The 24,487-nt window shown below is 44.3% G+C and overlaps 1 long non-coding RNA gene across 1 annotated transcript in view; it reads right to left on the bottom strand.

Annotated features, from left to right (window-relative positions):
* Positions 1 to 24,184, bottom strand: part of LOC148006820 (uncharacterized) — a 98,115-nt gene extending 73,931 nt beyond the window's left edge. Inside the window, exon 1 of the long non-coding RNA XR_015648993.1 lies at positions 24,027 to 24,184. This is a non-coding gene — a long non-coding RNA (uncharacterized LOC148006820). The remainder of the gene's footprint in view (positions 1 to 24,026) is intronic.
* Positions 24,185 to 24,487: the final 303 nt, after the last annotated feature.

Here is a 24,487-nt window from a genome sequence, read left to right as displayed (position 1 = left end):
AAGACATAGATTAACAAACTGGATACGCAACGAGGACCCTGCATTCTGCTGCCTACAGGAAACACACCTCAGAGACAAAGACAGACACTACCTCAGGGTGAAAGGCTGGAAAACAACTTTCCAAGCAAATGGTCAGAAGAAGCAAGCTGGAGTAGCCATTCTAATATCAAATAAAATCAATTTCCAACTAAAAGTCATCAAAAAAGATAAGGAAGGACACTTCATATTCATCAAAGGAAAAATCAACCAAGATGAACTCTCAATCCTAAATATCTATGCCCCAAATACAAGGGCACCTACATACGTAAAAGAAACCTTACTAAAGCTCAAAACACACATTGCACCTCACACAATAATAGTGGGAGATTTCAACACCCCACTCTCATCAATGGACAGATCATGGAAACAGAAATTACACAGAGACGTAGACAGACTAAGAGAAGTCATGAGCCAAATGGACTTAACAGATATTTATAGAACATTCTATCCTAAAGCAAAAGGATATACCTTCTTCTCAGCTTCTCATGGTACTTTCTCCAAAATTGACCATATAGTTGGTCAAAAAACGGGCCTCAACAGGTACAGAAAGATAGAAATAATCCCATGCGTGCTATCAGACCACCACGGCCTAAAACTGGTCTTCAATAACAATAAGGGAAGAATGCCCACATATACGTGGAAATTGAACAATGCTCTACTCAATGATAACCTAGTCAAGGAAGAAATAAAGAAAGAAATTAAAAACTTTTTAGAATTTAATGAAAATGAAGGTACAACATACCCAAACTTATGGGACACAATGAAAGCTGTGCTAAGAGGAAAACTCATAGCGCTGAGTGCCTGCAGAAAGAAACAGGAAAGAGCATATGTCAGCAGCTTGACAGCACACCTAAAAGCTCTAGAACAAAAAGAAGCAAATACACCCAGGAGGAGTAGAAGGCAGGAAATAATCAAACTCAGAGCTGAAATCAACCAAGTAGAAACAAAAAGGACCATAGAAAGAATCAACAGAACCAAAAGTTGGTTCTTTGAGAAAATCAACAAGATAGATAAACCCTTAGCCAGACTAACGAGAGGACCCAGAGAGTGTGTCCAAATTAACAAAATCAGAAATGAAAAGGGAGACATAACTACAGATTCAGAGGAAATTCAAAAAATCATCAGATCTTACTATAAAAGCCTATATTCAACAAAACTTGAAAATCTACAGGAAATGGACAATTTCCTAGACAGATATCAGGTACCGAAGTTAAATCAGGAACAGATAAACCAGTTAAACAACCCCATAACTCCTAAGGAAATAGAAGCAGTCATTAAAGGTCTCCCAACCAAAAAGAGCCCAGGTCCAGACGGGTTTAGTGCAGAATCCTATCAAACCTTCATAGAAGACCTCATACCAATATTATCCAAACTATTCCACAAAATTGAAACAGATGGATCACTCCCGAATTCCTTCTATGAAGCCACAATTACTCTTATACCTAAACCACACAAAGACCCAACAAAGAAAGAGAACTTCAGACCAATTTCCCTTATGAATATCGACGCAAAAATACTCAATAAAATTCTGGCAAACCGAATCCAAGAGCACATCAAAACAATCATCCACCATGATCAAGTAGGTTTCATCCCAGGCATGCAGGGATGGTTTAATATACGGAAAACCATCAACGTGATCCATTATATAAACAAACTGAAAGAACAAAACCACATGATCATTTCATTAGATGCTGAGAAAGCATTTGACAAAATTCAACACCCCTTCATGATAAAAGTCCTGGAAAGAATAGGAATTCAAGGCCCATACCTAAACATAGTAAAAGCCATATACAGCAAACCAGTTGCTAACATTAAACTAAATGGAGAGAAACTCGAAGCAATCCCACTAAAATCAGGGACTAGACAAGGCTGCCCACTCTCTCCCTACTTATTCAATATAGTTCTTGAAGTTCTAGCCAGAGCAATCAGACAACAAAAGGAGGTCAAGGGGATACAGATCGGAAAAGAAGAAGTCAAAATATCACTATTTGCAGATGATATGATAGTTTATTTAAGTGATCCCAAAAGTTCCACCAGAGAACTAATAAAGCTGATAAACAACTTCAGCAAAGTGGCTGGGTATAAAATTAACTCAAATAAATCAGTAGCCTTCCTCTACACAAAAGAGAAACAAGCCAAGAAAGAAATTAGGGAAACGACACCCTTCATAATAGACCCAAATAATATAAAGTACCTCGGTGTGACTTTAACCAAGCAAGTAAAAGATCTGTACAATAAGAACTTCAAGACACTGAAGAAAGAAATTGAAGAAGACCTCAGAAGATGGAAAGATCTCCCATGCTCATGGATTGGCAGGATTAATATAGTAAAAATGGCCATTTTACCAAAAGCGATCTACAGATTCAATGCAATCCCCATCAAAATACCAATCCAATTCTTCAAAGAGTTAGACAGGACAATTTGCAAATTCATCAGGAATAACAAAAAACCCAGGATAGCTAAAACTATCCTCAACAATAAAAGGACTTCAGGGGGACTCACTATCCCTGAACTCAAGGAGTATTACAGAGCAATAGTGATAAAAACTGCATGGTATTGGTACAAAGACAGACAGATAGACCAATGGAATAGAATTGAAGACCCAGAAATGAACCCACACACCTATGGTCACTTGATTTTTGACAAAGGAGCCAAAACCATCCAATGGAAAAAAGATAGCATTTTCAGCAAATGGTGCTGGTTCAACTGGAGGGCAACATGTAGAAGAATGCAGATCGATCCATGCTTATCACCCTGTACAAAGCTTAAGTCCAAGTGGATCAAGGACCTCCACATTAAACCAGATACACTCAAACTAATAGAAGAAAAACTAGGGCAGCATCTGGAACACATGGGCACTGGAAAAAATTTCCTGAACAAAACATCAATGGCTTATGCTCTAAGATCAAGAATCGACAAATGGGATCTCATAAAACTGCAAAGCTTCTGTAAGGCAAAGGACACTGTGGTTAGGACAAATCGGCAACCAACAGATTGGGAAAAGATCTTTACCAATCCTACAACAGATAGAGGCCTTATATCCAAAATATACAAAGAACTCAAGAAGTTAGACCGCAGGGAGACAAATAACCCTATTAAAAAATGGGGTTCAGAGCTAAACAAAGAATTCACAGCTGAGGAATGCCGAATGGCTGAGAAACACCTAAAGAAATGTTCAACATCTTTAGTCATAAGGGAAATGCAAATCAAAACAACCCTGAGATTTCACCTCACACCAGTGAGAATGGCTAAGATCAAAAACTCAGGTGACAGCAGATGCTGGCGAGGATGCGGAGAAAGAGGAACACTCCTCCATTGTTGGTGGGATTGCAGACTGGTACAACCATTCTGGAAATCAGTCTGGAGGTTCCTCAGAAAATTGGACATTGAACTGCCTGAGGATCCAGCTATACCTCTCTTGGGCATATACCCAAAAGATGCCCCAACATATACAAAAGGCACGTGCTCCACTATGTTCATCGCAGCCTTATTTATAATAGCCAGAAGCTGGAAAGAACCCAGATGCCCTTCAACAGAGGAATGGATACAGAAAATGTGGTACATCTACACAATGGAATATTACTCAGCTATCAAAAACAACAGCTTTATGAAATTCGTAGGCAAATGGTTGGAACTGGAAAATATCATCCTGAGTGAGCTAACCCAAACACAGAAAGACATACATGGTATGCACTCACTGATAAGTGGCTATTAGCCCAAATGCTTGAATTACCCTAGATGCCTAGAACAAATGAAACTCAAGACGGATGATCAAAATGTGAATGCTTCACTCCTTCTCTAAAAGGGGAACAAGAATACCCTTGGCAGGGAAGAGAGAGGCAAAGATTAAAACAGAGACTGAAGGAACTCCCATTCAGAGCCTGCCCCACATGTGGCCCATACATATACAGCCACCCAATTAGACAAGATGGATGAAGCAAAGAAGTGCAGACCGACAGGAGCCGGATGTGGATCTCTCCTGAGAGACACAGCCAGAATACAGCAAATGCAGAGGCGAATGCCAGCAGCAAACCACTGAACTGAGAATAGGACCCCCGTTGAAGGAACCAGAGAAAGAACTGGAAGAGCTTGAAGGGGCTCGAGGCCCCATATGTACAACAATGCCAGGCAACCGGAGCTTCCAGGGACTGAGCCACTGCCTAAGGACTATACATGGACTGATCCTGGACTCTGACCTCATAGGTAGCGATGAATATCCTGGTGAGAGCACCAGTGGAAGGGGAAGCCCTGGGTCCTGCTAAGACTGAACCCCCAGTGAACTAGACTGTTGGGGGGAGGGCGGCAATGGGGGGATGGTTGGGAGGGGAACACTCATAAGGAAGGGGAGGGGGGAGGGAGATGTTTACCGGGAAACCAAAGAATTATTATTACGTATTAAATAAATTTAAAAAAATGAAAAAAAATAAAACACCTTAAAAGAAAAACATATAGTGCAGCTCTCAAAGTCAAGAAAAGTTGCTGGAGCCCAGTGTGTTGTCTTGAGCTTCCAATGCAAAGTACCACCTATGGGGGTCTTCAGCATGGAGAACGGAAGGCCAAGATGAAGGTGTTGGCAGTATCAGTTCCTTTGAAGCCTCTCCTTGACCGGCAGACCCCACTCCATTGTCTTTACATGGTCCTCCCTCAGTGTGGTCACGTCTGTATCCAGTCGCCTGGCGTCAGGCCTCACCCTAAACCCCTCCTTTTAACTTGCTAAAGCCCTTGGCCCATGTGTACTTTGAGAGGACCCAGCTCATCTCATTACCCCTAGCTTCCTTCAGGAAAATCACAGCAGAAGAACTGAACACCAGCCAGGAGAAAGAAGAGCCCACAGGCAAGACTCCCGGAGTTGCAGTAGAGCATAGCAGAGCTGGCTGGACCAACTCATTTTCCAGCAAAGAACCAAGGCTCAGAGGAGAGAGGCAAATACATCACACATTAATATTTCTCATTAAGGCTAACCCTCCCTGCCGTGTGTGTGTGTGTGTGTGTGTGTGTGTGTGTGTGTGTGTGTGTTCGTGCACATATGTGTTCATTGGGGCCATAGATTTGTATAGTGAGGACATGTGGAAGCCAGAGGACATCTTCAACTATCCTTTCTAGAGCCTCAGGCTCCATTCATTATCTTTCTATAAGTTTCTATTTGTTCATTATTGTTGTAGAGGCAGAGGGGGTAGGTGCATACCAAGGCACACTTGAAGAGGTCAGAGGGCAACATTGGAGAGTCAGTTCTCTCTTTCCACCACTACATGGGTCCCAGGGATCAAACCCAGGTCATCGGCATTGCTCTGCATGTGTCTACCCATTAAACTAATCTCTCCAGCCCAAATCCACCCAACTTTTTTGAGAGAAGGTCTCACCGCATAGACTTCACCCCAGGGATTCACTGCCTTCACCTCCTTTGCGCTGAGACTATAGGTACACAGTCATGCCCAGTTTGGTGGTTTGTTTTGTTCCCAAATGGGTTCTAGAGATGAACTCTGGTCCCTATGCTTGGAAGCGAGCACTTAACCTATTGAACCATCTCTCCAGCCCTTAACTAGAACTGACCTAGAACCCAGAGTAAAAATAAGTCATGGCCAGCCACTCCCAGGGCTACCTGCCACTCCCAAGTTTTATGGGTTCAGGTGCACTCTACGGCCTCCTGGAGTTGAGGTTGGCAACTCAGACAGACCATCTAAGACAGATACAAATGCCCCATTTTAGAATGCTCTCCTTATTTTAAAGGGTAAGGTTTAAAGAGGGGGTTTCTCGTTTCTTCTCCTTTATGGGTTTATATGCTTGAGTAGGCTAGAGGTGTCTTTCTCTATCCTCTGCCTTATCTTATTATCATTTTTAACTTCATAGTTAATGTATATTTTTGGGTTCATGTGTATGGATGTCAGAGGACAACTTACTAGAACCCATTCTCCCCTTCTGCCATGTAGGTCCCAGGGATTATGGTTAAGCTGTTGGCTCAGTACTGTCACCCAGTGAGCCATCTCCCCACCCTCTGTCTTTATCTTTTAGGAGAAGGTTCCTCTCCAAACGTAGGCTCACTATTTCCACTACTAGTAGTCCTGAGAGTCTCCGGGATGTACTGGTTTCTGCCTCCTCATGGCTTAGGTTACAGTCATGCCTGTCAGGCGTCAATGTGGGTGCTTCGGCTCAAACTCGGTTCTCCATGCTTACACAGCAAGCCTGCAACGTCCTCAGTCACATCCCCAGCCTGAGCTTTTACTTTCAGTAAATACATCCGAGCCCGGTTTGCCCATCTTACTGTTCCTTCTCTTATGCTCAAAATGCAGACTCACATCGCAGTTTTTATAAGGCGTTTAGAAAATCCCACCTCAAAGAATAGACTCGAAATGCAGCTCATAAAAAATACAGACACTAGTTGAAGCTGAGTGCAGACAAGTCTCTGGAAGGCAAAACCGGAGGCTAACCAGGCCGGGAGCTCTCAAGCCTCCTCCCAATTCCCTCTGCAGAATTCCTTTCTGCCTAGGGCAGGCTTGGCTCAAGGCTCTCAAGGCTGCTACTGATTCCCAAGGAAGCCCCAGACTCACAGATGTTCATGGGTCAAAGAATCATGAACTGACCACTGTGCATTTTGGATTTCACCTTGTAAACATGGGGATTCCCTTTTCCCCAAAAAGAGAAAAAGAAAAAGAAAGGGGGGGTGGAATAAAAAGGAAACAAAAGAAAGGGAAGAAAAATCACTATGACGGGGAAAACTCTGAGCTAAGTTTTTCCTTTTGGAATCTTGGCGGGTGAGGTTATCGATCTTCAATCTGGCTCTAACCAGACACTGTATGTTTTGAGCAGGCGTGCAGTCGTCTGCCCACGGTGTGGCTGCCAGAACATTCGGCACTGACCTATAACATGGCTTTGATTCCAGTCCTGAAGACAGGCAGCCTGTAGGAAGGGTCCACCAGACACAACACAGTGGCTATGAGGTGGAGCCTGGAGCAGTTGCACAAAACCAGGACACAGACTGATCTACAGAAAGGTCCAGAGTTCAAATCCCGCTAGGCCTGTTACCCACGCACTGGAGTGAATTGACTTCCTTGTGTTGGAAATCAGCCTAGCTAGAAGGCACGGTAACAAGTACAAACCTCTGTGGTTGAGTCTTTGCCACCCTCCAGCCCCGAATACTAACAGAAGAGACAGTGAGCTGGAGCTCAAGAGTGTATTATTACATGTAAGTCCAGGTCCGTGGGGGCTCAGTTCCTCATGTGTACGAGTTCGGTTCCCAAGACACTGAGAGTCTATAGAAAGCTGCACTTTCTGAATTAGGAAACAGTCCACATGGACAGGCTCATTGAACTACCTGTGAGGCAGAGAGGAAGCCAGGACTTTCCCTTCTGGCCCACCCTGGCTGGCCTGGCTTCTGTTGTCCTAACTACTGTACTTTATCCAAGACAAAACATATGAAGCTCAATGAGAAGGAAGACCGAAGTGCGGAGGCTTCAGTCCTTCTTAGAAGGAGGAACAAAAATACTCATGGGAGGAAATACAGGGGCAAAGAGTGGAACAGGGACTGAAGGAAAGGCCATCCAGAGACTACCCTATCTTGGGATCCATCCAATATGCAGTCACCAAACCCAGTCACTATTGGTGATGCCAAGAAGTACTTGCTGACAGGAGCCGGATATGGATGTCTCCTGAGAGGCTCTACCAGAGCCTTTCTGATACAGATGAGAATGCTTGCAGCTAACCATTGGACTGAACAGGGGATCCCAGTGGAGGAGTTAGAGAGAGGACTGAAGGAGCTGAAGGGATTCACAACCCCATAGGAAGAACAACAATATCAACCAACCAGACACCCTGCCCCCAGAGCTCCCAGGGACTAAACCACCAACCAAAGAGTACACATGGGGGGACCGATGGCTCCAGCTGTATTTGTAGCAGAGGATGGCACTGTCTAGCATCAATAGGAGGAGAAACCCTTGGTCTTATGAAGGCTCGTTTCCCCAGTGCAGGGGAATGTCAGGGTGGTGTGGTAGGAGTGGGTGGGTGGGAGGAGGAGCATCCTCATAGAAGCAGGGGTGGGGGGAATGGGAGAGGGGGAAACTGGGAAAGGAGATAACATTTGAAATGTAAATACATAAAATGTCCAATTAAAAAAACTATGTGGATTTTGATTTTTCTCCAAGCCTGTGGGAGGTCTTGACCTAACTGTGAGTTCTAGGATTCACCTCTTGTTTACATCTTTTTATTGCATTTATTTGTTACATTTAATTTATACATTTTATTTATTTACTGTGTGTAGGTATACATGTGGAAATGTGTGTGGGAGGGAGTATCTGAGTTACCACAGCTCATGCATGGAAGTCAGAGGGCAACTTTCAGGAGTTAGTTCTCTCTTCCTGGGAATCAAACTCTGATCATCATCCTGGCCACACGTGCCTTAAGCCTCTGAGCCCTTTCACCTGCCCTACATCATAACTGGTTCCCTCTGACTTCTTTAGAGTACCTTGACTTAGGATCCTATTAATAACAACAGCAATGATGGAAATTTGATGTGAACACACAGAGGTTGTACACAAAAGAGGGAGGCGTTTTGTTTCTATTTTCAGGCTTTTAAGACAAAGTCCTCCCTTCCCCTGCTTACCGTGCCTGAGCCTCCCGAGTAATGACATCAGAGGCATGTCTGGCTGTCATAAGGAAAAGTTTTGATTTAAAAAAAAAAGGGGTAAAATCTGGCAGTATATGATCCCGTATTTCTGAAGTTCTGATTCTCAAAAATCACCATAGCTGTGACAAAGTTGGAGGAGGAAGAGGAGGAGGAGGGGAGGAAGGAGGGGATGAGAGGGAGGGGGAGAAAGAAGGGAGGGAGGAGGAGAGGGATGGAGAAAAGGAAGAGGAGGAGGACAGGAGGGAGGGGAAGAGGGAAGGCAGGGGGAAATGGGAGAGGGAAGGAAAAGAGGAAGGGGGAGGAGGGGGGATGGGGGATGAGAGGGAGAGATGGGGAAGGGAGGGCAGGAGGGAGGGGAAATGAAGGGGGAGAAAGGGGAGGAGGAGGGGGGATGGAAGGGACAGGGAGAAGAAGGGAAGGGAGGAGGAAAAAGAGGAAGGAAGGAAGGAAGGAAGTAAGTAAGTTATAGCAGGGACATTGTGAACTCGGATGCCTTCAGTAGGGTAGTGACACAATGGACTGGTGTTGCCTCCCTCCACATCTACTCTAGGGCTGCCCCAGACTTTAACACACTACAGTGCCAGTTTTCACACGAAGAGCTGTGACCCTGACCACAAGCTTCCTCAGAGCTGCCCTGTTTATCTCAGACCCAGTGTTCTCCCCTTTTAGCACACTTTGCTGTTTGTCCTCTGGCTACGACCGAAAGATGCTGAAATCCTATGTCAGTGTGTATCCCCAGAGGGAAAGTAATGAGTCCAGTTTGTGAAATAAGCATGAAAAGTAACAACGTGTTAACTTGGGAAATAGCACAATTCTTCCAGCGCCATGTGGACATGTGTGCGGCAGTGTTAGAGTCATTCGGGACCTGAGGCATATCACAGTCTCTAAAGATTATCTTTGCCAAATCCCAGATGTGTCAGCATCATCTGACGTACAGTCCATACCTGAGCAAGGTCCACCGGCATCCTGAGGGGTTGATGTTCTAGAGACGACACTGTGAGAGGCTTCCGGTCGGATGAGCCATGCCTCACAGCCGCCCCATGAAGCAGTTCCTCTCCTCCTGCTTACGGAGGCTCCAAGCACCCTGCTCAGGGAACGCGTGTTTGCAGGTGGAAAGCATTTTGATAACTATAAGATGGGACAAATTACCTTTAGTGAGTGGCTCAGAAACATCTTACAGTTTTGCTCAGTCTCCTTGTGTCACTTCCACATCGGAGAAAAATGCGGAAACTCTTCTTAAAATGGCTTTGATTAAATATTTTTTATTTAATTTTTTATTGCATATAATGTGCTTGGATTCAATCCATCTCTCATTCTTTCATCTACAATCCCTCCCCTATTCTGCCTCTAACTTTCCCAACCTCCTAATATGTTCTCTCCTTCCTCCCCCCTCCTCCTCCCCCTCCCCTCTCCCTTCTCCTCTCCCCTCCCCCTCTCCCCTCCCCCTCCTTTGCCCACTGAGTCCATTAGTTCTGCTTGTGTGTTCATGGGTACAGGATAGTCGACTGGAGCAGAAGCCTTTCAGGGCCTGCATGCCTGGGGGATGGGTGGGCAGGGTGGAGGAGGTATATAGGAAAGGATTACAGTAGAGGTCTTTGCCATAGGGAAGCTTACTACTGTAGAAACTCTTTCAAAAGTAAAGGCATGGTAGCCCCATATCTTTAATCTCAACACTGGGGAGGCAGAGACAGGTAGATCTCCGAGTCTGAGGCCGGCTATTGTCTGTAGCAAGTTCCAGAACTACACAGTAAGACCTTGTCTCAATGATAATAATAAAGTAAAAATGTGACTTTGATATCCGTTCAATCTCTTTATAGGATTCACATAGTTCAAGTCAATTCTCAATGCCCGGTGCTCAATAGGAACACAGAGGACATCTGCCCCACTCTGTCCCGGGCCTTGTGGTTGGTTAGGGAAAAGAAAGGCTGACAATGCTAAACAGATCTCAAGGGCTCAGGTCAGACTGCGGAAGGGAGGTAAGCGCTTGGCCATTGTGCATGTTGTTCAGTACGCTAGGGGGAGCTGTGTCCACAACAATACACTCCAGAACGTTCCAAACCTCATGCTTCTCCCATATGGCCTGACTTGATTCGCTGGCCCAGAAGGAGCACAGTAACAACCATCCTCCATTAATACATTATTAGCATCTCAAAGTCACGTGACCTGTGTGTTTGTTTGTTTTTCAGAAGACCTTTGTCTTGTGCAGCGTACCTGTATAAAACTGTGTATGACATAAGTGTACAGCTCCATGTATTTCCTTAAGCTGAAGGCCGCTCATATAAAGTACCTTTCAGCTCAAGGAAGCAGACCCTGCCAGCACCCGCGATCTTCCGGTGCACCCTTAAAGCCTTTCCTACCCTATCTGCAGGCATGGAGGATCAGCTTCTCGGTTTGTACCGTAGCCGCAGTGGGATTAAATGTTGTGTTTGGGAGATCTAGCCTCACTGTTTTATGATTCTAAACCTACTGTTTATTTAAAACTAAGTTTTTAATCATATCACCTATCCTGAGCGTGATGTATGTTCACGCCGTGATCAAAATTATAACTTGGTCCTCGGGCCGTGACTACGAAGGTACCTCCCATGATTGCAGCTATGGGGTCCTAGCGCAGTGAAAAAAGAAAAAAAAATCAAGATTACACAAGGACATCAAAAAAACCCGTGTTTGAACTAGAAGCAGAGATCCAGATAATACTCGAAGTACATTTTCAAGGGACACAAAGATGCTATGTTCATAGCTGCTAAATATGGCACCAATGAGGAGACATCCTCTGCGGGGTTTGAGCTGCCGCCCAGTGGGATGGCTGGGCCATGTGAGGGTAGATCCAAAGCGGGAAAGCCACTCTACCCTTGGTGCAGATCTGTTTTATCCTAGCCGAAAAATAGGAAAACATTCCCAAAGGCTGCGTGACGTTCTGATGGAATGCAGAAACAGCCGTGCTCAGGAACACAGACAGGTTCCCAGACTTCTTAACGCTGGGACCCTAGAAACAGTCCCTCACGGGGTGGTGACCCCCACCATGAACGGATTTCATTGCTACTTCACAGCTGTGCTACTGTTATAAATCACAATTTAAATATCTGATATGCAGGATATCAGATATGTGATACCCCCCCCCCCAAAAAAGGGGATCACAACCCACGGGTCAAAAAGCTTGTGTGAGTCTAAATCCATCTCCCTATTTTTCATTGTTTACTAGAGACAAGCTAATGTGGGATGTTTATTTTACCCCAAAGGCAATGAGGAGCCTTGGACATTTCAGAACAGAAAAGTCACCGGAAGTAACTGCTTTTCCTTTCTCGGAGTTAATTAGTAGGTTAGGTGATTGTCCTCGTTCCCACCTTATTGTCTTCTCTACAGTTTCTGATTTCTAAGCAGCCCCTAGGGCTCTTCATCACTGCCTTCTGTCAGCTTGCGCAATGGCCATCACTCAGGAAATGAGACTGAGTGAACTCTGCCTCCTGCTGGCTTAACGGACTAGGGAATTGCAAAGGCAAACTCACCTTGTGCACTTATGCGCTGTGCAGGGGAGGAAAGACAGAAGGCAGAAACTGAGGCTGCTGGGAGACGGATTTCCATGAGCGGTAAACTGTTCTTTCAAATCATCTATTGAACCAAATAGGGCAAGCAGACTAAGTGGCATTAACTCAGTCTTTCCAGCTTGAGAAGCAGCATACAGGAAATGCCTGTGTGCGAGAGCCGACCAGCATAGGCCAAAGACCAACAGGGGCAGAAGACTCATTGCCGGATGTTCGAGTGATAAGATCCCTCCTCCCACCTTTGTTTTACTGTCCTTTATGGTGGGCTGGGCTCCCAGTGGCCATCTTACCTCTGTAGCCATAAGCCGCTAAGACCCAATTCCCCTCTACTCAGCTCCTGAGGACAACATACATCTAAAATCTTCTACAGGCAACATGACATAGAAGAGGAAAGTGGAGCAGTTCGGCTCTAATTTTCTCTCCCCAAAATGCACAGAGTTTCTTTGTTTTTGCCCCACCACCCCACCTTAACACATGCCTTTTCTGGCCATCTAATTCCTTTTCTCTTTCAGGAATCATTACTTGACTCCGGGCAAGCATGTACAGACAGCAGAGCACTGACTCACAACAGTCAGCGAAGTGATTTATTTCATTGCTGTAGCCAAGATGAAGGGTCAAAGGTCATCCTCTCACGGCGGGGGAGGGTGGGGGTGAGGGTGGGGGTGGGGTAGGTACAGACCTGTTGGCGTGGAACTCACCCAAAAGCAAACATGTGACTTTAGGATCCCAAGGGCCAGCCTCAAACACACTGTAACTAATTGTTTACAGAGTTACATCCTAGAAAAGTAAACGTTAGATCTATCTTACCGCCCTCATGCCCAGTCTTTAACTTGTCCACCAGTTCTCTTGCCGAAGCCATTAGAAGCTATGAGGCTTCCAGAGTTATAAATGCATTAGTCAGTTAACCCCTGATGATGGTAGACATCAGCCAATGTCTGGGCCTTAATATACATTCGTTTTCAATGTAACATCGAAAGGTGCTAAATTGTATATAGTTCTTAATTATGTTTTAGAATCTGGACACTGACAATACAATGCAAATATACTGCACTGGATATCTTAAGAATTGGAGGTAAATTTTTAGTTTAACATAATCATTATATGATTGCATAGCACCCTAATATGTTTGAAAATGTTGTCGTGTATGTTCTATCAAACTCAGATGTAGTCAGTTTTGTGGCTTAGGAAACTACAGAGAGGCAAAAGGTTTATACTGTCATGTTGTCACACAGTTGTAGTAGAATTAGTTCTAGAATCCCCCCTGTTTAAATACCGTTTGCCTTCCTTCTATATGAATTAAGCTGCCAATGTGCCAGAAATTTTCATTTTTCTTTAGTCATGGAACATAACTTCAGAGTTCACTAGCAAGCTGGTGGGAGTCTAGCATTCGAACTCTTGGCCTAGAGCTCAATGGAACAGCAAGACAGCCAGAGGGAGGCTCAGCCCTCAACCTGCACAAAACCGAACTGTAAGAAACAATAACTCCTTGTTTGGGATTCTGTTTTTTTTTTTTTTTTAAGTCTAATTGCAGAAGATAACCTGGCCTAAGGTTTCACCTGGTGTGGTCTTTCCCTCTTGCCATCACTTTAGCACAATTCTTAGTCTTGAGGAGGTAAAGGGAAAAAGAAAAACAAGAACATCAGTATGTCTGGATTAAGACAAAGGTTCATTGAGTAGAAATAAGAAAAATGTTCCTTCTCCCACTTGCAGATCAAAGTGAAATACTTGGGGTCAGAATATTGGGTGGAAAAGCGCCGGCCAGCATGGGTGGGGGTTGAGTGTGGGAGGGGTGGGAGATGAAGGAGGACGGATATCACGATGACCTTTATCCCATTTACCTCCTCCCTGCCAGTGACGTTCATTTCTTTGCTACTGTGTTTCCACACACCTCACCCTAGCGACGGTCAGGCAAGATAAGAAGAGCCTGAGTTCAGTTGTGTGTGCATCCAGGCTGTTGGCTAATCCAGACTGCTAGCTGTTTCCTGACTGGTCAGAGAGGTCACTAATCCAAAAAGCAGGCCTGTGAGAGCAAGGGTAAGGCTACGGTGTTGTCTTCCACACATTGAGCCTTAGATCCTTAGACCACACACATTCTCCTGACTGCAGGGAATGTGGGTCTGTGTGCTGCAAACTCTCTTCCCCTCTTGAGATGGCATAAAAATAAACACAAGCGCACGAATAAAGACGTCTTAACATTGTAGATGGATTGATTTTATTTTATTGGCCCGTATCCTGCCTGCCAGGATGAAGATACTCTAAAAAGACACTTGTATCTCTCAGATTGCTGAAACAATGAGCCCCCAAAGAAATGGGGATGTCCCAAGGAATCCCATATTGGAAGAAGGAAAAAGGCCTAGCCAGTCCAGGAGCTTGACTTCTTGGAAGAGATTCCCCAGTTCTAACTACATGTCAGACCACCTTGCAGGATGCAACTGAAGCCCCGACCTGAAACTGTCTGATGTGTATACCCTTTGTCAGGTCCATAGGGATCTCTGAAAGGCAAGCCATATATCCAGAAATAAGTTCAAACTGGACCGTAGGAATATACCAGCCTTCCTCAGGAATTGCATCCCCATCTTGCAAAAGGAATCACTCCCCATACCTCTGGCAGAAGGACAAATGGCTACCTGTATACTAGAGCCCATGGTGGCGCTGGGTTCCTTCAGTATCATAAGTACCTGTCACACATTGCAAAGTTCACACTAGCATCCTAGCCTGTCTAATCTCCACAGGCTTCCCTGTCCTGGATACCCACTTGTTCTTTATAATGGCAAGGTTTTCCCCACTCACTGCTATCCTCACTATGGTTTCTCTATTCTCTCTCCCCTGCTACTCTCCCCTCTCTCACAGATAATCCTGGTCATATCCAGTCTGCTGGCCATGATTAGTCTACTGCTTCCTCTGCTCTGAACTCCTCCAGATGCCTCTGGATTGTTTTGCTCTCTTATGAGTAAATAAAAACCTTCCCCTTAACTATACCATGGAGGTGCCGTGTGGGCAGCTTCTATCTACCCCTGTCACATACATCTTTGACTCTCTAAATGCTGATCTCACTTCGGGACAGACCCTAGGACTTTGTTGGATCTCTTTATCCCTCTTCTCAATATTGAATATATCTCCTTTCTCCAGCTTCCTCCCCCCCTGCCCCCGGCTGTTTTAATTGGCTTCTTGAGGATGGGTGACCGGACCTGACTTGAAGCACAGACTGTGACCCCACCCCCAACCCCAGAACAGTCTCAAGTAAGTCTCTGTGTTCCACCATGATCACAGAACTTGTTTATGTCACACAAGTGAGCACTAATCAGGTGACTCTGAGTTGGGAGTATAAAGGGGCCATAAACAGAGGCAGAGTGGGAAAGATTCCAAAAGGGAAAAAAAAAAGGTAAATCTTGGTGATGGCCCAGTTGATGAAGTGCTGTCTTTGTAAAAGTGACAACCTGAGTTTGATCCCCTTCCCTTGAACTCAGTTGACAGAAAAAAATGAAAGAAAGAAAGAAAGAAAAAGAAAGAAAGGAAGGAAGGAAGAGAGAGAGAGACAGAGAGACAGACAGAGAGACAGAGAGGGAGGGAGGGAGGGAGGGAGGGAAGGAGGGAGGGAGGGAAAGAGAGGGGACAAAGGGAAAAGGAAGGGAATGGAAAGAGAGGAGAGGAGAGGAGAGGAGAGGAGAGGAGAGGAGAGGAGAGGAGAGGATGGAAAGAAAGCCAAGGTGGTTGTACACATTTATTAATCCACTTGGGGGAGGGCGGGCTGTGGTGGTAGAAACAGGAAAACCCTGGGGATCAGTAGTTATCTAGTGCTAGCAAGTCCTAGGCCAGTAAGAAACTCTGTCTGAACAAAGTGGACGGCACTTAAGAATAACACCTGATGTTGTCACAGAAAGACAGAAAGAGCGACAGACAGACGCACATTCTAGAGTCCCACTATTTCAAGTATTCCTAGAATAATTAAGCCCCAGAGCTTGTGACTACATGGACTTTGAGGATCACAAATTGGCATCTCAAATAGTTTATTTTGTAGAATATCTATCAGTTTGTTGAAGTTTCTAGCCAAAGCTCAGATACATACAGTTGCCCAATTAATGCAGGGATTGCTTTCTAGCTCATTGGGTTAGAAAAAAAATATATACATCCTTCATAACCTTGTAAATGTGTTATCCGGCACATCACATTTATAATTGTGAGAAGCAATTGTAATCTTTATGATCATAGCCTTGGTTTGAACAATCCTGGTATTGTCTGCTTCCTGGAGCCAAGATTAGTTCCACCTCCTTAACAGATGGGGTGATCTGAAGATTGGGCCAGTCATCCCTACTTGTCTGATTTTGTCTACTTCCCTAAGTCCTCCACAAGACCAGATGGGCATATGTATGCATGCGCTCATTAGTGTGTGTGTGTTCATATATATGTATGTACACACACACACACACACACACACACACACACACACACACACACAGAAACAGACACACAAACATACCAACAATTATGATCTTTGGAGTCAGAAGTACTGGTAATTTTATATATTTGAAAACTAGGATTATACTATATTCTTGAATTTTCTTAACTGTGTACTTGGTCCATGTGCCAGAAATCAAACTCTAGTCCAGGAGGAAAAGTCTCATGAACCACGTGATCTCAGAGGTCAGTAAGTAGTCCATACCCAGCAGCCCTCAGCATCCACTGGACTGTCTCTTTTGAGATTTGCTTTTGATAGCTCTGTCCTCTGTTTTGAAGATCTGTCATGAATACAACTACTTCAGTGAGAATAAACTAGAGAAAAATATAATTAAACTTGGAAAGATCACAAAATTCGCAGAGAATTTAAATCATTTACAATCTGACTGACATGACACAGCAGTCACATTATAGTGTTTATCTTTCCAGTTTTTTCTTTCTACCTACACATATCCTCTCCTTGAGGGCATCGCTGAGGTTTGAGTAAATACAGAATTCTACATATTTAAGTATTTATGTTTAGTATCATTTGTCCTTACAAATCCTGCTAGCTTTTGGGATCTATGCACATCAGAACACATATGGACCTCTTGAATTTACATTCAAAATCCTATAGGTATAAGCAGCATATGGTGTGTATTCCTCCTTAGAAAAGGCTCACAGGACAACAGCTTGACTGTTCCTAAAGATCCAACAGTCTGAAGGCCTCCCAGGGGATCTACTGCAGCCAGGGCAACAAACCAGCAGCTTCTCTGCCCCTCTGAATACCCTCCAGTTGGAAGGCCCTCACAGGAGGTCTGCTACAGCCAGGGCCACAGGCCTATCAGGAGATCTGTTCTGTTGCAACCCAGGGACAAAAGAGGCAGACTCCAGACAGAGTCACCCAGACCAGCACACACTAGGAATAACCAGATGGTGAGAGGCAAGCGCAAGACCATAAGCAACAGAAGCCAATATATGTGAGTGAGTATCATCGGAACCCGGTACTCCCACCACAGAAAGCCCTGAATACGCCAACACACCTGAAAATAAGGAAGCTGACCTAAAATCCTATCTCATGAAGATAATAGAGTCCTTTAAGGAGGATATAAATGTAGAGGGCCGCTGCCACCACAAGATGGCGCTGGCTTCCACTGTGCCCCACGTGGAAGGCCAGGATAGCTCCCGCCATTACAAGATGGCGCTGGCCTCCGCTGCACCAGCCAACTTCCTTTCAGGAAGTTAACTGTGTGCGCATGTGCAAGAGTGCCTTCGTGCCAGGTCTTTGCCCACTCCAGGGCGTGCCTAATGAGATCATGGGTAAGCAACCAATCAGGTGTGGATGCACGGCGCTAGGGTGTATATAAGCCGCGCCATGTGGGCGCGCGGGGCTCTCCTTAAGATTAATAAAAGTTTGGCTGTCAGAAGCTGGAAAGAACCCAGATGCCCTTCAACAGAGGAATGGATACAGAAAATGTGGTACATCTACACAATGGAATATTACTCAGCTATCAAAAACAACGGCTTTATGAAATTCGTAGGCAAATGGTTGGAACTGGAAAATATCATCCTGAGTGAGCTAACCCAATCACAGAAAGACATACATGGTATGCACTCATTGATAGGTGGCTTTTAGCCCAAATGCTTGAATTACCCTAGATGCCTAGAACAAATGAAACTCAAGACGGATGATCAAAATGTGAATGCTTCACTCCTTCTCTAAAAGGGGAACAAGAATACCCTTGGCAGGGAAGAGAGAGGCAAAGATTAAAACAGAGACTGAAGGAACTCCCATTCAGAGCCTGCCCCACATGTGGCCCATACATATACAGCCACCCAATTAGACAAGATGGATGAAGCAAAGAAGTGCAGACCGACAGGAGCCGGATGTAGATCGCTCCTGAGAGACACAGCCAGAATACAGCAAATACAGAGGCGAATGCCAACAGCAAACCACTGAACTGAGAACGGGACCCCCGTTGAAGGAATCAGAGAAAGAACTGGAAGAGCTTGAAGGGGCTCGAGACCCCATATGTACAACAATGCCAAGCAACCAGAGCTTCCAGGGACTAAGCCACTACCTAAAGACTATACATGGACTGACCCTGGACTCTGACCTCATAGGTAGCAATGAATATCCTAGTAAGAGCACCAGTGGAAGGGGAAGCCCTGGGTCCTGCTAAGACTGAACCCCCAGTGAACTAGACTGTTGGGGGGAGGGCGGCAATGGGGGGAGGGTTGGGAGGGGAACACCCATAAGGAAGGGGAGGGGGGAGGGGGATGTTTGCCCGGAAACCGGGAAAGGGAATAACACTCAAAATGTATATAAGAAATATTCAAGTTAATAAAAAAAAAATCTTCACACACACACACACACACACACACACACACACACACACACACAAAAGATAGATAGATAAACCCCTAGCCAAACTAACTAAAGGGCCCAGAGGCAGTATTCAAATTAACAAAATCGGAAATGAAAAGGGAGACATAACAACAGAAATAGAGGAAATGCAAAAAATCAGACCCTACTACAAAAGCCTATACTCAACAAAACTGGAAAATCTAGATGAAATGGATGGTTTTCTAGACAGATACCACATACCAAAGTTAAATCAAAAGCAGGTAAACTTTCTAAACAGGTCCATATCCCATAAGGAAATAGAAGAAGTCATTAAAAAAAAAAAAAAAAACCCAACCAAAAAAAGCCCAGGGCCAGATGGATTTAGTTCAGAATTCTACCAGACCTTCAAAGAAGACCTGATACCAATATTCCTCAAACTATTCCATAAAATGGAAACAGAAGGAACACTATCTAATTCATTCTATACAGCTACAATTACTCTGATACCTAAACCACACAAGGACCCAACCAAAAAAGAGAACTTCAGACCAATCTCACTTATGAATATCAAAGCAAAAATCTCGAAAAATTCTTGCAAACTGAATACAAGAACACATCAAAATGTTCATTCACCATGATCAAGTAGGCTTCATCCCAGGGATGCAAGGTTTGTTCAATAGACAAAAATCCATTAATGTAATCTACTATACAAACAAACTCAAGGAAAAAAAATCACATGATTATCTCCTTTGATGCATGAAAAGCACTTGATAAATACAACAACCCTTCATGTTAAAAGTATTGGAGAGATTAGGAATTTAAGACCCATACATAAACATAATAAAAGCAATTTACTGCAAACCAACAGCCAATATCAAATTGAATGGAGAGATACTTGAAGCAATCTCACTAAAATCTGAGACAAGAAAAGGATGCCCACTCTCCCCATATCTATCCAACATAGTACTCAAAGTGCTAGCTAGAACAATAAGATAGCAAAAGGAGATCAAGAGCATACGAGTTTGCAAAGAAGAATTAAATGTATCACTATTTGCAGATAATACAATAGTATACATAAGTGATCTGCAAAATTCTACCAGAAAACTTCTCCAGCTGGTAAAAAAACTTGAGCAAAGTGGTTGGTTATAAAATTAACTCAAAAAAAAGCCTTCCTTTATACAAATGATAAACAGGCTGAGAAAGAAATTAGGGAAACAAGTCCCTTCACAATAGCCACAGATAATATAAAATATCTTGGGGTAACTCTAACCAAACGAGTGAAAGAGCTTTATTTTTGGTTGTGAGCCTAGCCTTTAACGGCTGAGCCATCTCTCCAGCCCGTGAAAGAGCTTTATAATAAGAACTTCAAGTCTCTCAAAAAAGAAATCGAAGAAGATCTCAGAAAGTGGAGAGATCTCCCATGCTCATAGATTAGCAGAATTAACATAGTAAAAATGGCTATCCTACCAAAGGCAATCTACAGATTCAATGACATACCCATCAAAATTCCAAAACAATTCTCAAATTCAACTGGAAAGACAAAAAACCCAGAATAGTAAAAACAATTCTTTACAATAAAAGAACGGCTGGGGGACTTGTCATCCCTAGTGATAAAAACTGCATGGTATTGGTACAGAGACAGACAAGTTGATCACTGGAATAGAATTGAAGACCCAGAAATAAAACCACACACTTACACTTGATCTTTGACAAAGAAGCCAAAAATATACAATGGAAAAAAGAAAACATCTCCAATAAATGGTGCTGGTCTAACTGGATGTCTATAGAAAAATGAAAATAGACCCATATTTGACACCATGCACAAAGCTCAAGTTCAGTTTGATCAAGGTCCTCAACATAAAACCAGATACACTGAATCTAATAGAAGAGAAAGTAGGAAAGAGCCTTGAACTCGTTGGCATAGGCAGAACAGAACTAATGCCCTAAGATCAAGAATTGATAAATGGGACCTCATGAAACTGGAAAGCTTCTGTAAGGCAAAGGACATAGTCAATAAGACAAATCAGCATCCTACAGATTGGGGAAAAAATCTTCACTAACCCCATATCTGATAAAGGGTTAATATCCAAAATATACAAAGAACTCAAGAAGTTTACCATCAAAAAAGCCAAGCAAACCAATCAAAAAAATGGGGTATAGAACTAAACTGAGAATTCACAATAGAGGAATCTCGAATGGCTGAGAAGCACCTAAAGAAATGTTCGAAGTCCTTAGTCATCAGAGAAATGCAGATCAAAGCGACCCCGAGATTCTACCTTACACCAGTCAGAATGGCTAAGATCAAAACCTCAGGTGACAACACGTGTTGGCGAGGATGTGGAGAAAGAGGAACACTCCTCCATTGCTGGTGAGATTGCAAACTGGTAAAATCACTCTGGAAATCAATCTGGAGGTTCCTCAGAAAATTAGAAATAGATCTACCTGAAGACCCAGCTAGACCACTCTTGGGAATATACCCAAAAGATGCCCCACCATACCACACGGGCACGTGTTCCACTATGTTCATAGTGGCCTTATTTCTGATAGCCAGAAGCTGGAAACAACCCAGATGACCCACAACAGAAGCATGGATACAGAAAATGTGGTTCATTTACACAATGGAATAGTACTCAGCTATTAAGAATGAGGACATCCTGAGTTTTGCAGGCAAATGGGTGGAACTAGAAAATATCATCCTAAGTGAAGTAACCCAGACCCAAAAGGACATGCATGGTATGTTCTCACTAATAAGTGGATATTAGCAAAAAAAAAAAAGTACAGAATACCCAATATACAGTCTGCAGAACTCAAAAAGGTCAACAAGCCGAAGGGACCAAGTGAGGATGCCTCAGTTCCACTTGGGAGGGAGAAGAAAGCTATCACAAATGGGGAGGGACAGGAGAAGGGAAGAGGATAGGGGTTGGAGGGGGAGAGGGGAGCATGATCTGGTATTGGGTGGGGGAAAAGGACTGAAGCCCTGAGGGCCAGCAGAAAGAATGGAAACAGGTGACCTTGGGAAGAAGGAGGATGGCAGGACCCTCTAGAATGTACCAGAGACCTGGGAAATGAGAGACCCTCAGGACCCAAAGGATGCGGGGGCTAGATGAAAGGCCCTACAGTGGTGAGAGAGAACTTATTGAATCCACCTCCAGCAGAAAGTCAGGGCATCAAGTGAGGGATGGGGTTGCTGTTCCACAGCCAAAGCTCTGACCCATAGTTCTTCCTGCCTGAAAGAAATGCAGGGATGGAAATGGAGAAAAATGTGAGGAAAAGAAGGTCCAGCAACAGACCCAAAGTGAGATCCAGCTCAAGGAGATGCCCATTACCTGACACCATTACTGAGGCTATGGGGCGTTCACAAAAAGGGTCCTACCATGACTGCTCTCCAAAAGACCCAACAAGCAGCTGAAAGAGTCAGATGCAGATATGTGCACCCAACCAATGAACAGAAGCTGCTGACCCCTGTGGTTGAATTAGGGAAAAGCTGGAGGAAGCTGAAGAGGAGGGCAACCCTGTAGGAGGACCAGCAAGGTCTCAATCAACCTGGACCCCCCAGATCCAGTCTCTCAGACACTGGATCACCAACCAGTCAGTATTCACCAGCTGAGATGAGGCACCCAACACATATACAGCAGAGGGCTCCCGGGTCTGGGTTCAGTCAGAGAAGATGCACCTAACCCTCAAGAGACTGGAGGCCCCAGGGAGTTTAGAGGTCTGATGAGGAGGGTGGGGTGGGGACATTCTTGTGGAGACTGATGGGGGAAGGGTGTGCGGGGAAGAGGGCAGGAAGGAGGTATGGAGGTATGGGATATGGAACCCTGGGAGGACTGGGGGGTGGACCAGGAGGGAAATAAAATCTGGAGTGTAAAATTAAATAAATAAATAAATAGATAGATAGACAGACAGACAGACAGATAAATAGATAAATAAATAAGAAAGAAAGAAAAGAAAAGGCTCACACTATTACCATACTCTCCCAGAGGTCTGTTACCAAAGAACAAAGATGAGAGCATCGCCACTCAGGTTGGAAAGCATGCTCATAGAAATTACTGATGATTCCTTGGTCCTCATCATTAATACGCTCAACTAGCCTCAAGCTCTTGACAAACGATATAACCTAGGAATGCAAGAATCAAAACCACAGTTGTTCAAGCCGGACCTTCTTGTGATTGGAGGAATTTTGCTGGTGCCAGCTTCCGGTTACGGCAAAGCTCCCTTAACCTCTAGGGATGACTAACTCTTGTGAACCTGTTAAAACAGCGTATTTTAATGACCTGTGGAGGTACACAGTTGAAGGAGGCTGTTAGGTGGGGGAGGGGAAGCAGTAGGTCCTGCAGAGGAGCTTAGCTTTTTAGGAAGGCTGGAGCTAGGCTGCCAGCTTGGTTATGGATGATGACTTTGAGGCCTCCTTAGGGCTGAGCAAACCAGTTTAGCCTAAAGCTACCGACTGCCTCAAACACCAGGATCCCTGCACACTGGCAGTGCTTGAATGGTGACTTCCAGGCAAGATCATCTAAGGTAATCCAATCTCAAGCATGGATTGATGTGTGTGTGTGTGTGTGTGTGTGTGTGTGTGTGTGTGTGTGTGTGTGTGTGTGTTTCCTTCTGATTGGTTAATGACTTCTTCCTTATAAATTAAACATCAACATTTACTAAAGACACCCTTCCCCTGGCCAATAGTCCACCATTATCCTACTCGAGAATCCTCTGAGTCTGTTCTGGATGAATCTGAACCCACTTCCCTTGTCTCTTTGTGCATAGCACAGTTTGCTCCTCTCTGGCCCTGGGACAACACATTCTCTGTCCGCTAGGCACACACTTTAATCTTAACTATTATTTTCCCGTTCCATTTTTCATTTTATACAGAGAACAATGGATGCCAGCCTTAGATCTGGAGTCTGGCTTAGCCCAGGAGCCCAGGCTGACTGAATACTTCCTCCTCCCATCTTCAGGGCACCCTCCAGCCCTAAAGCTTTCCTAACCTCCCTGTGTGACCTTTCGTTCAGCATTTAAAATGTCTCCGTTCATTCTGATCCATTCTCCAACTTACCAAGTTGTTCACGATCCTCAGAAAACAAAGAGTTCCGTTTCTGAATTCTGAAATCACCGAAATCTCAAATTTAAGTTCGCCTTCGGGTGCTTGCTTTTTCTATTCAGTGCTCACAGTGCCCACAGCAAAGGGGGTAAGGGTATAATTTATTCTAAATCAAATATGACTGACTGTGACCTGGGAACACGGATTGAGGTTTCCCTGAGCAACATGTCCCGACCTGAGAGCAGTTACGAGAACTTTTGTAGTTACAGAACAAAAGGAAGCCATAAATCAAGGTGCTTTTCAAATGTATTGGTGGGAACACCCGGCAGTAGATTATAATGTAGTGGGGGGAAGAAACTCTTTTACAGGTTTAAGGTGTTGTCTGATGATATTCTTAGCTTGGGGTTTGGTGAAAATTGCGGTAAGTAAGCTCTTACGTTCGAAAGGTTTGGCCTGGTAGCTGCAAAGATGTCAGT

The sequence above is a fragment of the Rattus norvegicus genome, chromosome 1, assembly GCF_021556685.1.
Source record: "Rattus norvegicus strain SHRSP/BbbUtx chromosome 1, alternate assembly SHRSP_T2T, whole genome shotgun sequence".
NCBI classification, from domain to species: domain Eukaryota; kingdom Metazoa; phylum Chordata; class Mammalia; order Rodentia; family Muridae; genus Rattus; species Rattus norvegicus.
The sequence above is the reverse complement of the archived record's forward strand: the minus strand, read 5'-3'. Positions and strand labels throughout refer to the sequence as shown.